Source organism: Molothrus aeneus, chromosome 14 (genome assembly GCF_037042795.1).
Source record: "Molothrus aeneus isolate 106 chromosome 14, BPBGC_Maene_1.0, whole genome shotgun sequence".
In the NCBI taxonomy this organism is placed as follows: Eukaryota; Metazoa; Chordata; class Aves; order Passeriformes; family Icteridae; genus Molothrus; species Molothrus aeneus.
Window position 1 is genome coordinate 7,644,449 of NC_089659.1, and position 14,597 is coordinate 7,659,045.

Below are 14,597 nucleotides of genomic sequence, written 5' to 3' on the forward strand. Positions count from 1 at the left end.
TCCAGCGAGGGCATAAGTGAAAAAGGGTTTGGAAAAGGGAACTTTCAGGGAAGTTTAAACTGTAGCTGGGGGTGCAGTGGGTTTTACAGCTCCAAACACAGTGAGCTTCTGATAGCTAAAACAATGAAGGGTGAAAAACAGTCACTTTAGGAAGTACCTATGACTTCATCACCCAGCCATCTGTGCCAAAAAAAAAAAAAAGGGAAAACAGGCAAATTGAAAGAAGTTGTTACTGCTGGTGAGTGACACCGATGCTGGGTTTATGTAGAGCCTGGAACAAGGAGCTGTGCTGAATGCTACACAGCTGATTTGGGTGGTGTATGAATGCAACCCAAGTTCAAACATTTCACAAGACAGTTTTCAAGGCAGAAATGGTTGAGGGGTGCCCTTTACACATCACCAGCTAAATGGTGTGTGCTCACTGTTTGAGAGCTCCTGTGCCAGCTGGACAGCTGCCAGGCTTGCAATGCTGCTCTAAAAGGGAGCACTTGCCATGCAGAGATTTTGCTTTTTCTGCTATCCAAACAGACTCACTTGAATGTTAATTTGTTCCCAGCTGCCTGAGACCCATTTCTGCAAGGAGCTGAGCCCTGTGCCTGCTGAAGGGCCTGTTCCCATCCCTGCTCCACCAGGCAGGAGCCAGGTGACCGTGGCTTGCTGCGCTCAGGGAGCAGCGTGGCCCTGGGGTGCAGAACCTCTGGCCACAAACACATTTCCTTCTCTCAGAGTCCAGTGCTGTGGCCTGGGCAAAAAAAAATGGACAGCAACTTTTCTCTCTCATGGGAGGTGACACCTGGAGAGGGCACATGGGAGTGTTTGGAAAGGAAAAAGCCCCTTGGGTTTTGGAGCTTGGACTATTGTGATGTGCTCTGTCCTTGGCCAGAGCGTGCCAGGGGACAGCAGTGACATTGGGAGTGTGGCACTTGAGTGTGGGTGATCCAGCCCTGCTAAAGCCACCAGGACTCCTGTGCCACCAGCTCACTGCTCCCACAGTGTCTGGGCACACCCTGGTCCTTCAGGGGCAGGTTGGGGATCTCTCTGGCTCAGAAAAAACTGAAAAAACTGATTTGAGCCCCCTGAAAAAACTGATTTTCATCCTTCTTTTCCCTTGTCATATTCTAAGTGGCAAAATAGCAGACAATGGCCTTGGCCTGGGTTCCAACAGGACTGTTTGACATCCTCTTTCTAGTTCTTTTAAATGTTTGCTATATCTTTTGATGGAAATTTATAGGTTTTTCAAGTCCATGTGGCAGAAGGGGACAACCAGGGGATCTCCTGAACTGCTCAGGGGCTCCATCAATATTTAGTGGACACCAAAGCAGGTGGGAGAGGGCAGCAATGCAGAAGGTTTGATGAGAGGCAGAGGGGGCCTGTGGTGAGGTTAATGCACAGTGTGTTTGTTCTCTTGCCAGCCTCATGCCAGGGCTCTCAGCTCTCTGGGGATGGGTGGTGAGAGGGCTCCAGGCTGTGGTGGTGGTGCCACACTGCTTGGTGGGAGGCACTGGAGCCATGGGCATGCAAGGGAAAGAATTCCCCCTCTTTGTGTCACTTGTGGCTGTGTAAACCATTGGAAAGTCAAAAGGCACAGGAAGATCTCTGTTGGGTGATGTGTTTGACAGGGAGCTGGGATCTGCACTGAAGCTTCACTGCTTTGATTAGAAGGAACCTAAATAGGTTCAAATTTACCTAAATCTTCCTTCTTCTGCCTAATTTCTCTGTCAATATTTTTGGATGCTTAAAGAAAAATGTAAATTTTTGTGGGTTTTTTTAGACAAGGAAAAAAAATGGAAGACTGTTCAAAATTTGATTAAATATTTAAAGCACAGTTTTTATTTAGAAACTAGCACTTTATTAAATTAAACAACCCATTAAGCTTGTAATCATGCTCTGTCATTTGGGGCACAATGCCTTTTGCATCTTTGAAATGAGAATTTGTGTCATCACTCAGCACGTGCAGAGGAGAAAATAATCTTCCATTGCATTGTTTCATTTTTCTGCTGTCTGAAATAATATTTTCAATATCTTTTTTCATTGTTTATTTGCATTCTTTTTCTGACAAGTGACTTACAGAGGAAATTTGAAATCAAGTCACAAAATTGAGATCCCTGATAAGATTCTGAAACTCCTTAAATATTCAGCTTGAATATTCTTTCATCAGTTGGTTTGAGTAATTGCTTTTTCACTGCTAGCAAAGGCAGTCATTGCAGCTTTGAGCATTGCTGGAGTCTTGAGGCTTTTTTAAGGTTAGGTGATCAAATACTTCAAGGTGTGGCTTTTGCAGAGCAGCAGTGGCCAGTTCCGGGGGATGGAGCCCGCAGAAAGCCCTGTGAAGGCCAGGAGGAGGAATTGAATCCTGGATTTCTGTAGGCAGCAGGGATGTCAGAGCCCCTGCCCAGCCCTGGATGGGAGAGGGGATCACTGGAGCCACAGCAGCTCCAGCCACCAACAGCTGCGGCTGTGCCTGCCCCATCCCCAGGACTGCCTTTGCAGGGAGGGAATTGAGGCCTCTCCCACACTCCTGATGCCAAGCAAGGCCCCTCTCTGTGTCAGCTGGGTGATCACTGCAGGGCTCTGTTTGCAAAGTCAGGGTACACCTTTATCTATTATTTATTGCCATTCATCAGCATTACTGTGTGCACAGTAACAGTGATTTGAGCAGAATTGTTCTCCTCCCCAGTCTGACATTCAAGGAAAGTTCTTCTGGTTTTGTTACCTCTAAAACTAGGAGAGGCAGGCTGCTGTTTTTTAGAATGGTGTTTTTTGAATGGTGTTTTTGAATGGTCTGCTTCCTATGACAAGGCAGACTTAGAAATGCGTGGCATTCTTAGGCTGCAAGATGTGACAATGTTTTAAAGCCCTATATCCTTCTGCAAATGTAATCTCTTTCATGGAATAACTACAAAAAGTGTGTTATTTGCATTAAGAGATTCACAATGAATGTTTGGCCATTAGTCTTATAGCTTATTGTCACTTGGGGATGGATAAAGACAGACACAACACTTCAAAGTTCAAGTTGCAAAAGCAGAATCTTTATTACACACAGCTTATATTTATATGATTATTTATATGATTATCAGAGGGCACCATGTTTAATTCCAATTGCTCAGCAGCTCCTTGTAGCTCATTCCATTGGCTGGTAGTGGCCAGTGTAGATGTTCATCAGAACTTTTCTCTCTAGCCATGTTTACATGTTTGCCAGGTTTTACCTCAATGTGACAGCAGCTAAGTGTGGCTGTAAAGGATGGTGGCTGCAGTAGCAAAGCCATCACTGCACTTTGTGTTGGGAGTGATAAGGTTATATCAGCAGAGCAAGCAACTGAGCAAAACCTCTTGTTATTTGTGGGTTGGAAGGCAGTTTGATATTGAAGCATAAAAAGACATGCAACCAGATCATTCTTTGCTCTGTGCCTCATTCTTGGAATTAGTGCCCAGCTTTTCAAAGTTGTTTTCTGTTACTGCTGACAGTTCATTTACCATGAGGAGTCCAGGCATTTCCTGGCATCCAAAGTTAGATCCTGCCTATGTCCCAAATCCCTGAGAGCCAGGTTTCCTCAAAGGGAGCTTGCCAGGACAGACTTTCTCTGTCAAACCTCTCCCACAACCATTCTCTCCCAGGGGCTAACCAAAGACAGGGCTGGACCAGCTCAGACTGAGCTGCTGAGATCCCCTGCAGCTCAGCCCCTTCAGCCTCTGCCCTTCAGCAGTGCCTTTACATGTGTCACACAGGTTTGGGTTTTTTCTTGGGTTTCTTGTTGCTTTGTGGCAGTTCCTGTGAGAAGCCTGATCAGCTTGTCCCTGCTTGTTGGTGTGTGATAAGCAGGTGTGCAGTCAGGATCAGCTCCAGGGCCAGAGCCTCTGAGGATCACTGTTACTGCTGGTACTAATTAAGTTTCTTTATTGCTATTGATGACAAGTAATGGAGCTTCCTGCTTTGGCTCTCATGTTGCCATTGACTATTCCAGGTTCTCATACTGGTTTTCCACAAACCTCATTTTTCCCTGCAATATAATAGTCATACACAAATCTTTCCAGTGAGCAGTGTGCAAGAAAACATGCTTCAAAAAATACCCAGAGCACAGGCCAAGTCTCTTACACATGCAGTGCAGTTTGGTTTCTTTCTGAGCTAATTCCCAGTTCACAGAGTAGGAGGAATATTCACAGGTGTCACTGGAATGTGCTGGTTCTTGGAAATTCAAAATGATGTTCTTTCTCATAAACTGGGGATAGCATATGTAACCTTATGTGAAAATTATGCAATGCATCAGTGAGCTATTCTTTTTTTCAGAAATGAATATTGTTTATTAGATGAGGTATTTCTTCATCCCAAATTTTCAGAGCACAGTTATTTCCTTGGTGAATATGAGTAATTCACACATATTCTGCTACATTTCCTGTTTAATTCTAAGGGAAATACTTGCAGCATCCAGCCTAGAGGGTCTGATCCCCAGTGGGAGGCTGACATGACTTGAAATACCAAAGAACTGAGGAAAAGATAAGAAATATGTAAATATTGCAGTTGTTGCTGTCAAAACTCATAGACTCATTTAGACTGGAAATGATCATCGAGTTCAAACAACCCAGCACTGCCAAGGCCACCACTAAACCATGTCCCCAAGCACAACATCCAATGTGCTTTAAACCCCTCAGGGATGGTGAGCCCACCCCTGCCCTGAGCAGCCTGTTCCAGTGCTTGATAACCTTTTCTGTGAAGAATTTCTTCCTAATATCCAATCCAAACCTGCCCTGCCACAGCTTGAGACTATTTCCTCTTGCCCTGCTGTTTGCTCCTTGTGGAAGAGACCAACCCCTCCTTGTCACACCATCCTTTTGGGTACTTGTGGAGAGCAGGAGGGTCCCCCCCCCAAGCCTCCTTTTCTCCAGGATAAACAACTCCACCTCCCTCTTCCCAGCAAATCTTGCACTGTTGTAGGATGCTATTAAACACTGAAATGACAGGGGTGAGGTGAAGTGTTAGCAGCACGTTTGCATGGGTGGGAAAACCAAATGAGCACTGTTAAAATTGAAATGAAAGCACCAGTGATGCAGCAGATTGTAGTGGGTTACAAAATAGGAGAAAGCTTAAACATGTATGGATATTTTATAACTCCATCATAGGATATTTTTTAAAGCACATGGCAAGCAGCAGTGAGTAAATATTTAGGGCTATAATTTTTTGCACAGTGTTTAGTCATATATCAAATGTTTACAATATACTTCTCTCTCAAAATTCAGTGTACAGGGAAGAATATTCTGCTTTTCTGGAAAGTGCTTGTCTAAGTCATAGAACAGGTTAGGATGGGCTTATTTACCCTTTATGCAAAGATTGCAATGCTTGCTAGGAGGGGCAGTGGGAAGGGGGTTTGTCTGGACCACTCAGTTACACCCCCAGGTGATGACTGGAGGTTATAGATTATAAATAAATAAGTCCTGGAATTTGTTCCAGTAGTGAATATGTTGTGAATTGGGCACTAAAGCAGGAGCTGTGGGTGCCCATAAACGAGCCCAGCTATGAAGAGCTGGGTGCAGAGATGTGCTTGCAGCTGTGCCTCAGCTGTGCACGGGAGGTGGGAGTGGTTCTGGTGCCTCACACTCACTCTTGCTTCCTGTTCTCCTCCTACTTGTGGTGGCCTTTCAAGAAGATTTACTTCCTAAATAAAAAATGCTGGACAGTAAATGTGAATTGCAGTAATAAAGTAATTTACTCACTCTTGTTCTGTCTGCTATAGACCTTGAATAAGAATGGATGTGCATTTAGAAAGCCTGACTGCTTCCTAAATCCTGAGAATTTGGGATTCTGTTGGATGCTAAATACTGCAAATTAGAGCATGCATTTCCTATAAATGTTCAACAGTTTCAGACTGGCCATGATTTGCCTTTATTTTGACTGGTACCAGCCAGGACTGGAAAGCACACAGACACTTCTCCTTCCATTTGATCTGTAAACTCAGATGTAGCCTGTTCTACCATAGCAGATGCAACTTCTTCTTTGTTGGAAGGACAACATGACCAGGTCTTTCTCACCCAACAGCTGACTGAAGGACCCAGCAAGCTGCTCCTGGATGCAGTGGAAGGTTTGATTGCTTCAGCAGCCCTGAACTGCCCCCAGCTCCCCAGCATGGTGACTGCTTGAAAGGAAACCCTGCAACCAGGGCACGCACCCAGCTGCCTCCCAATCAGCGCTGTCCTGCATAAAGGTATGCTGCTCTTTTAAACCCCTGTCACTGCAGTGATGTGGATATGTTATAACCACCCTCTCTACTTTTCATCTGTCTGTCACCAGCTGGCAGTTGTTGATGATTTATAGGATTAGATTTCAGACCTCATTAACCAACATAAGAGTATCTATGTGCTAATTTCATCCTGTCACATATTATTTGTAATAAACATGCTGGTAATTTCACCCAGTGGGGATAATTGACTAAAACTGCAATGAGGCAGTGCCCACACACTGCTCTGGTGGGTCTGTCATTAGTGAGCAGGCTGGGTGGCACAGCCCCATGTGCTCCTGGAACCCTGCTCAGCATTTGTCAGATGAGAGAGCCTAATTCAGCAATCCCTGCTACTGTCAGTGGAATGGTGACACTTAGAGCCCTTCCTTTCCCTGGTAATTCCAATGCCTTTAAAAGCATCCTCAGAACACAGGCCTATACATGGGCATTTTCTTTTAACCAGAAAGCTCATGCCAGCATTTGTAGCTTAGGCAACAAAATGTTATTTATTTTGAGAGCCTAAGGTACCATCTGTTAGCAAAGCAAGGAAAATAGAAGGCTCTGAAGGCACATGGTCCCATGGCTCCTGGCTCTGGGTGCTGGGACCCAAAGTTCCTTTCAGTAATGTTCCACACTTGCTCTGAACTGTGGAATGCTTGGAGGTGATGTTCTAAACCTGCCTGATATTCCTCATGCCTCCCAAGCCCACCTCTGGTGTGTGGTTTCTCTTCCTTTCAGGAAGCAAGGCAAGGTTCTTAATCCCACATCCCTGCTTAGGGCAAATCACTGTTGCCAGGAAAAGCTCCATTAAAACAGTGCTTGTCTTACAGCCAGCTCCAGGGAGTCAAAAATCAGTGAGTAGAAACTCCTGAGAGATATAAGGGCACAGGACAGACCTTGTGAGACTGGATGCTGAGAGCTTGGGATGGGACTGTATTGTGACACTTGTGACAACTGTAAAACTAGAAGACAATCCAAATTCTCTGTGATGGGAGTGCTGGGGTCAAGGAAAGAAGGTGGTGCTGGAGAAGGCTGAGCATGCAGGGCCAGGGATTCATGGGGTGCATGTGAGCCCCAGCCTGTGCCTGTAAAGCCACAGGGGAAAGGTTCTGGAGAGAGCTGTCTCCTCTCCAGGCTGCTGCTGGGGATGTGTGGGGCAGGAGCCACCTCCACCACAGCTCACACTCCCACTTGCAGTGGGCACAGAGTGAGGAATGGGCACCCAAGCACCAAGGATTGTTACAGGACTCACCACTGTTGCAGCAGCCTGGGATGTTTGTTACAAAGGCAGGCTGTTGGTGCAATACAAACAACAATAAACCCTGCTGGCATCGCAATTCTGGGGTTGGGCCAATTCCCCATATTTAGAAAAAATGATTTCTATGTATTTATTAAAGTCTGTAACTGCTGTGGTGAGGACTGATACCACTGGTACCCATTAGATGAACAGATGGTGCTTCTCCTGTGTTTTGTTACTGCTGTCACAGATGGGAGAGCTCCTGTTTGAGGAAAGCCCTGCTTGGCAAGTGCTACCTGCTGGGGCTTGGGATGAGGAAAGCAGCCTGGATGTCAGGTCCTGGCAGTCTCCATCTGAGAGCCCATGATCACTGCAAGCATCCCCAGTAGTCAGGGCAAAGCTGGCTTAGGAGGAAAGTGTCTTGGACTTTCTGTGCTTCTCTTTGACACCTCTGGTCTTCCACCCCAGCCCAGGCAGATTTACAGAGGGAGGGAGGGAGGCTTTTTCAGTGATGGAAGCTTCTGCAGTGCTTCCCTGCCATGGTGCACCCTCCACCTGCAGGGCAGGGTGTGTGGCACCAGTGCTGGGTGAGCAGCTCCTGTTCATCCCTCCCAGCAGAGCCCAGTGCTGGGTGAGCAGCTCCTGTTCATCCCTCCCAGCAGAGCCCAGTGCTGGGTGAGCAGCTCCTGTTCATCCATCCCAGCAGAGCCCAGTGCTGGGTGAGCAGCTCCTGTTCATCCCTCCCAGCAGAGCCCAGTGCTGTGTGAGCAGCTCCTGTTCATCCCTCCCAGCAGAGCCCAGTGCTGGGTGAGCAGCTCCTGTTCATCCATCCCAGCAGAGCCCAGTGCTGGGTGAGCAGCTCCTGTTCATCCCTCCCAGCAGAGCCCAGTGCTGGGTGAGCAGCTCCTGTTCATCCCTCCCAGCAGAGCCCAGTGCTGGGTGAGCAGCTCCTGTTCATCCATCCCAGCAGAGCCCAGTGCTGGGTGAGCAGCTCCTGTTCATCCATCCCAGCAGAGCCCATGGGCCCCAGCCAGAGCAGCCTTGCCTTGCCCCTGCTATTCCTCCTTGGCATCCGCTCACCAGACTTGGCTGCCATGCCCTGGGTTTTCCCAGATGTTAACACTTGGGGCACATCTGTCCTGGAATTATCTGTCCTGGCCCCTTAACTTGCAAGCCAGACAGGCTGAGCTTTGGTACTGCAGAGGCACACGTGGCTTTCACCTGAGCAGACTTGTTTTAGAGTAGCCAGAGCTGCTGGGGATTGCATTGGAAGGAAGTTTTGTGAAGTTTTTTACAGGTTCCTCTCCATTTTGCTCCCTGAGCAGCTCTAAAAGCTTTGTTTGGCACATCATAAAAGCTCTTGGGTGGTTTGGCAGCCAGTTGTCTTGTCCCAGTAGCCAGGCCTGCAGCACCAGCTCCCAGCTTAGCTCCTGTGCTGGCTGGGTGCATGTCCTGACGCTCACTGAAGCTGTCACACGGCCAGAAAAATGTTTCAGCAGCTGCAGTCTGACTCCAAATGCTCTTAAAATCCCATTTACAGGATTTCCTCTCTGCTTTGCAGGGAGACAGTCCTGAGCAATGTGCTTAGCTGTTTGACAGGCTCTGCTGGCAGCTTCAGCAGTGAAACATGGCAGCAAAAGGGCAGGATGGCCTGTGATCCTAAACTGTTCTTGCTCCTCTGTGCTTGCCATTGATTCTGCTGCTCAATTTCCCAGCAAGACTAAGTCTAAATAATTTATAGGTAGGCATCTTTCCTGCTCTGAAAAGCTTCTTAATAGATTTTTAACCTGAAGGAATATTTTCTATTTTTTTAATGATAGGAAAAAAGTTCTGGAGATGATCACCAATATAAGCATTTCTCCAAAGGTCACAATCCTAAAACTGTTCAGGATTTATTTTTATTTTTACTTAATATATAATTTGAATGCAGAACCAAAATAATGAGAATGAAAATCAGAAGAATTTAAGGAAATAGGCTTTTTTTCTCCAGAAGCCTGTTAATGAGCAGAGTATTGATATTCACTTTAGGAATGGGCCTTGGAAAGTTCAGTAATAGGATTTCTATTTTAACTCTACTGCCTTGAAGCTTAATTTACCTCTGCAGTATCTTCAGTTTTGAGGTGAACAAGCAGTTCAGGGGTTGTCCTTTGCTGGGAAATGCTTCTGATATTTCTGCATGGTGGCAGAGGCACACCCTGCATCCTCAAGGGGACACTTTGTCCCTGCACTAACACCCAAACTCCTGAGTGCCCTGCTCCAAGCTGGCCATGCAGGTGCTCAGGGGTGCTCACCTGGCTCAGTTACAGCTTGCCAGCTCTGTAGCACCTTGGACCCACAGGCAGCTATTTTCATAGATTGTTTTATTTCATAGCTGAATGGAAGTGTATTTATTTTCAGGACTGTTTCTCTTTTCCTGCAAAAGTTCACCAACCATTTTTAATCAAAGCCCTGGCTGCCCCTGCATCACCCCCAGCAGTCCCTGCTCTCTGCCCAGCTGTGTGCCACACTGTGGGCACTGAGCCCAGGCACAAAGTGACACCCACTGCCCAAAGCAGTGACCTCCAGCCAGCTGTGCCAGGGGCTGGGCCAGGGGGATCAGTCTGGGTGTGGTGCCAGGGGGATCAGTCTGGGTGTGGTGCCAGGGGGATCAGTCTGGCTGTGGTGCCAGGGGGATCAGTCTGGCTGTAGTGCCAGGGGGATCAATCTGGGTATGGTACCAGGGGGATGAGTCTGGCTGTGGTGCCAGGGGGATCAATCTGGGTGTGGTACCAGGGGGATCAGTCTGGCTGTGGTGCCAGGGGGATCAATCTGGGTATGGTACCAGAGGGATCAGTCTGGCTGTGGTGCCAGGGGGATCAGTCTGGCTGTGGTGCCAGGGGGATCAGTCTGGGTATGGTACCAGGGGGATCAGTCTGGCTGTGGTGCCAGGGGGATCAATCTGGACTCACATCCCACTCTAGCCAGTGCCCCCACAGTGGCCAGAGTGGGATGTGAGCCCCGAGCTGCAGTGCCCACTCCTGCCTTCTCCTGCTTCCCAAAGGTCCCCACCACTTCACCAAGGCAATTTAAAGAATGACACTCAGATGATTCTCAGTACCATCTGCCTAAACAGTGCTTTTTCTAGAAAGTCAATTAAGCTGCAGTGCTTCTTTGCTGAGAATGATGGCTGCACTCTGATGAGAAATGCACTTGATAATTTAATAGGCATTTTGTCTTTTTCCTAACAAGATGTGTTGATTTCTGAGAGGTCTGTTATTCACTAAGAGAGGAAAATATATGAACTGAAGGAAAACACAGAATATTTATTAAGGTGAAGGATATTGAATCTTTGTGGACTAAAAATGAAACTTGTGAGCTATTCAGATTATTGGCATTTCCTAAATTTTGTTATCATTTAGATGTTAGGACAGTGGGGTGCGGGAAATGGAAGCTCTTTAAATTAAAAAGAGTTGATCTGAGATAACGGAAAGAAAACTGTTTTGACTTTTGAAGTAAAAAAAGGAGTAATTTCAAGGTCGAAGTCAAATGTTCAATAATTTTTTTTAGGGCTCCAGTTTGAATGAATCAGTCCCAGTCTGCAAGAGGATTCTTGACATTTCAGTTCACAGAAGTTTTTGATTGTCTTTGGTGCTGGAATATAGAACATTTTCCAACTCTCAAATGCAATATGATTGGAAAACTCTTTTTCACTCAGCCCTGGTAAAACTTCCCAGGAAGGGGGTGAAGACACAGGCTCCCTGCCAGAGCACAGGAGCCCTGCTAAACCAGCATCTCCATATTCTTTCTCTTAGGAAATGCTTTTTCCTCCAATCCAAATAGTGGAGGGCTGGAGGGAAGAGCAGGAGACACAGTGACACTGTCCCATGCTGGCTGGAAATCCTGTGGTGCCTCTGGGGCACAGAAGGTCGGAATTTAAGTCTCCTTCTAGTTTAAATCTCCTTCAAACAAGTACCAGCATCTCCTGAAAGCACTGCCCTCCTGAGGGCCTTTCTGCTCAGCACTTGCAGGCAGACTCTTAGAAGAATTTGACTTTATTAGTGATTTAAGCCTTGGAATGGAGACTGACAGCAGGTGAGTGTTGGGCAGAGTGTGGGTGAGCTGTGGGGAAAGGGAGAGGCTGAGAATGAGCCACATCAGGAACTGACCAAGGCAGGACCATGGCAGGAACCAAAAGAACAGGCAGGATGAAGAAAGCCACAAGTTTACATCTGGCAATCCTTGTTTTGCCTCGTTCTGTTTTCCTAATAAAAGTTAAATATGGAAAGTAGCATGTCATCTAGAGGGGGCCACACTTTTGTATTTACTGTAAACCCACCTGTGCAGCTGGTAGTCAGTCCCAGCGTGGTTGCAGGGCTGGAACCACCTTGGTTTGGTGCCTGGTACCAGAACTGAACTGAAATCCTGCAGAAAGCAAGCAGCCTGTCATTCCCTGGCACAGCAGCCTCCTGCCAGCAATGCAGCAGGGGCTGCAGGTCTGTGACTGGCACAGGGTGCTTGCAAGCAGCCACTGCTCACCAGGTGATGCAGCATCTGCAGGGGCCGGCAGAGGAGATGAACAGCTCTGCTACCTCGTGGGGAATGCTTCAGCAAACCCAGAACATACTCTCTGAAACTGAGCTTCCACCCCAGGAACAGGTCACATAAACTGGTACAAACTTTAGGGTTTATAAACTTTATAAGGTTTTATAGGTTTTGTTATTATTTATACAATTATATAATATTATATAACTATATAATATTAAATATATAATTATATATATAAAATCTATTATGTATATAATATATATTATATGTATAATATATAATCATATAATTATGATTATCATATTAATTATGATTATAATGATTATATCATTATTATATATATCATTACTATATAAAATATCATATATACATTGACATATAATATATAATATTAATATATTATATAATATATAATATTATATAATTATATAATAGACTATTAGATTATTTATTTATTATCCTTTATTATTTATAAGGTTTTAAGGTTTTTATTTGGTTTTATAAACTTTAGGGACCTCTGCTGTACGTGGTCCAGGATCCCCCTGGCACAGCTGGAGCCCTGTCAGTGCCTGCAGAGGCACCACCATGGGCACCATCACAGCACCTGGCCAGAGCCCTTCCTGGTGAGCCTCTCATCCAGATATCCCAGGAGCACAGTGTCCCACAGTGCTCTGCTCCTCTTTCTGCCCTTCCCTGCCTTGTGAGCCCGTTTTTCTTGTGTCTCCTTGAATCTTCTCTAAGCCCTATTCGCACTAGACATCTGTTATACATGCTAAACCAAGAAATTATGTGATAGGATTGCCACATTTTCCCTTGGACCAAGCACATGCAGAGAGAAGAGAGATAAAAATCACACACAACTGTTCTGCAGAAATGGGCTTACTTTTGCATTTTGCTGTTGAAGAAGGTTTGGGGCATTCTGACATTTTATGGACTTGACTAATGACTCACCTCCAGTTACTCTCAAGTCTGGAAACTTGTCTCTCTGCAGCTCCAAAGATGTCTGAAAGATCAGCCTCTGGATCTCAGGGGCTGAGTTCAAGGTGTGTCCCAGGATTGCAACCTGCTTGTCCCAGGACTGCTCCTGGACATCTCCTGCTGGGCCACCAAACATCCCATTGCTCTGCTTTCCCTTGCCAGGAGGTGTTCCCTGTCAGAGGGCTGGGAAAGGCCCAATAGTCCAGTTGGTGTGGCACAGTCAGTAAAAGACAGAGCACACTTCATAAAGGACACCAGGTTTTAAGATGTTTTCAGGTAACTTGAGAGCAATGTAAGGTTTATGTAGTTAATAATGTGATATAGGCTCCTTAGAGGTTTCCTGGTCTCTATATTTTTGAAGTCATAGTTTTCCTACTGAGTTGGAAGCTCTGACTATAATGTCCTGAGACTAAACTCTGATGTTTTTTCAAAGTGTGTTTATGTAAATGCCAGAGAGAGGAACAGAGATTAAAAGTGCTGAGATTATGCCTGCAGCAAGAGCAAACAGGCGGATTTCATTTTTAGGACACTGAAGAAATGCAAACTGGCCACCTGCCAAAGGTTCCTGTGAGCTCTCAAACAGTACTGTGAGGTAAAACAATATTGTAATTTAACCAGAGGGTGACTAATGCTGCTTCTGGCAGCTGCACAGGGGCTGGAAATATTTGCACAGCCTACACCTATGGATCTTCTCAGGATCCTGTTGGCAGTGCTGCTATGGAAAGGTCAGGTCCTGCTACCTGGGCAGGGACCCAACTGTTGTGTTCTGGGGCTTCAGAATCAATGTTGTGCTGGTATTGACAGAGATTCCTCACCTGAGCAACGCCCAACAGAGGCCCTGGAACCATAATTGGAATGTATGATTTGTTTTTTAAAAAACCCAGTGTGTTAAATTACTGCAATGGTTGAGGCAAGGACTGAATGAAATGGAGCTTCTTCTTTTGATTAAAAGGTGTAAATTAGTTTTGGAACAGGCTTGAATCTTGTGGCTGGATGGGACAAAAGTCTTAATCCCTTTGCTGGTGTGTACCACAGGACTTTGTGCTGAGCTTGCCTGCGTCCCATGCTGAATCTGCATTTTATATGGCAAATCCTCTCCCTGTCCCTGCCCTCCCTACCTGGGAAATTGCATCTTTGAGTTCAGATAAAGGCTGTAATTCCTGTGTTTCCAAAAGGCCCTCCTGAAACATGTGCAGCATTCAAACAGTGCTTTGAGACATCCCTTCCCAGGGCACAGCCACAGCTCAAGGCCAACCTCACAGGATTGTAATTCCAAGTGATTAGAATTTATGGTGGCTAATCTGTCACAGGGCATATGTTGGAGCAGTGTTCAGCTGATCAAGTGCATCAGCTGATAACTGCTGCTACCTCTGCTGTGTGATCTACAGCCTGATTCTGAGTGCAAGGTATTTAGCCTGTGGCAGATTATGAGACTAGAAAGAAATAATAAAACCCAGTGTAGATTTAGGAGGAAAAGATAAAAGTTATTGAAAAGCAGCTGATGAAATGGTTGAGGTGTTCCAGCACCAGCAGCAGTAATCAAGAGCCCTGCTGAATCATTGGGCTGCTGCTCCATTCCAGAGCTGGCTGGAAGCAGATATTGAATGAAGGTGCCCAGCTTGGGCTAGCAAAAATGCAGGCAAATGAGG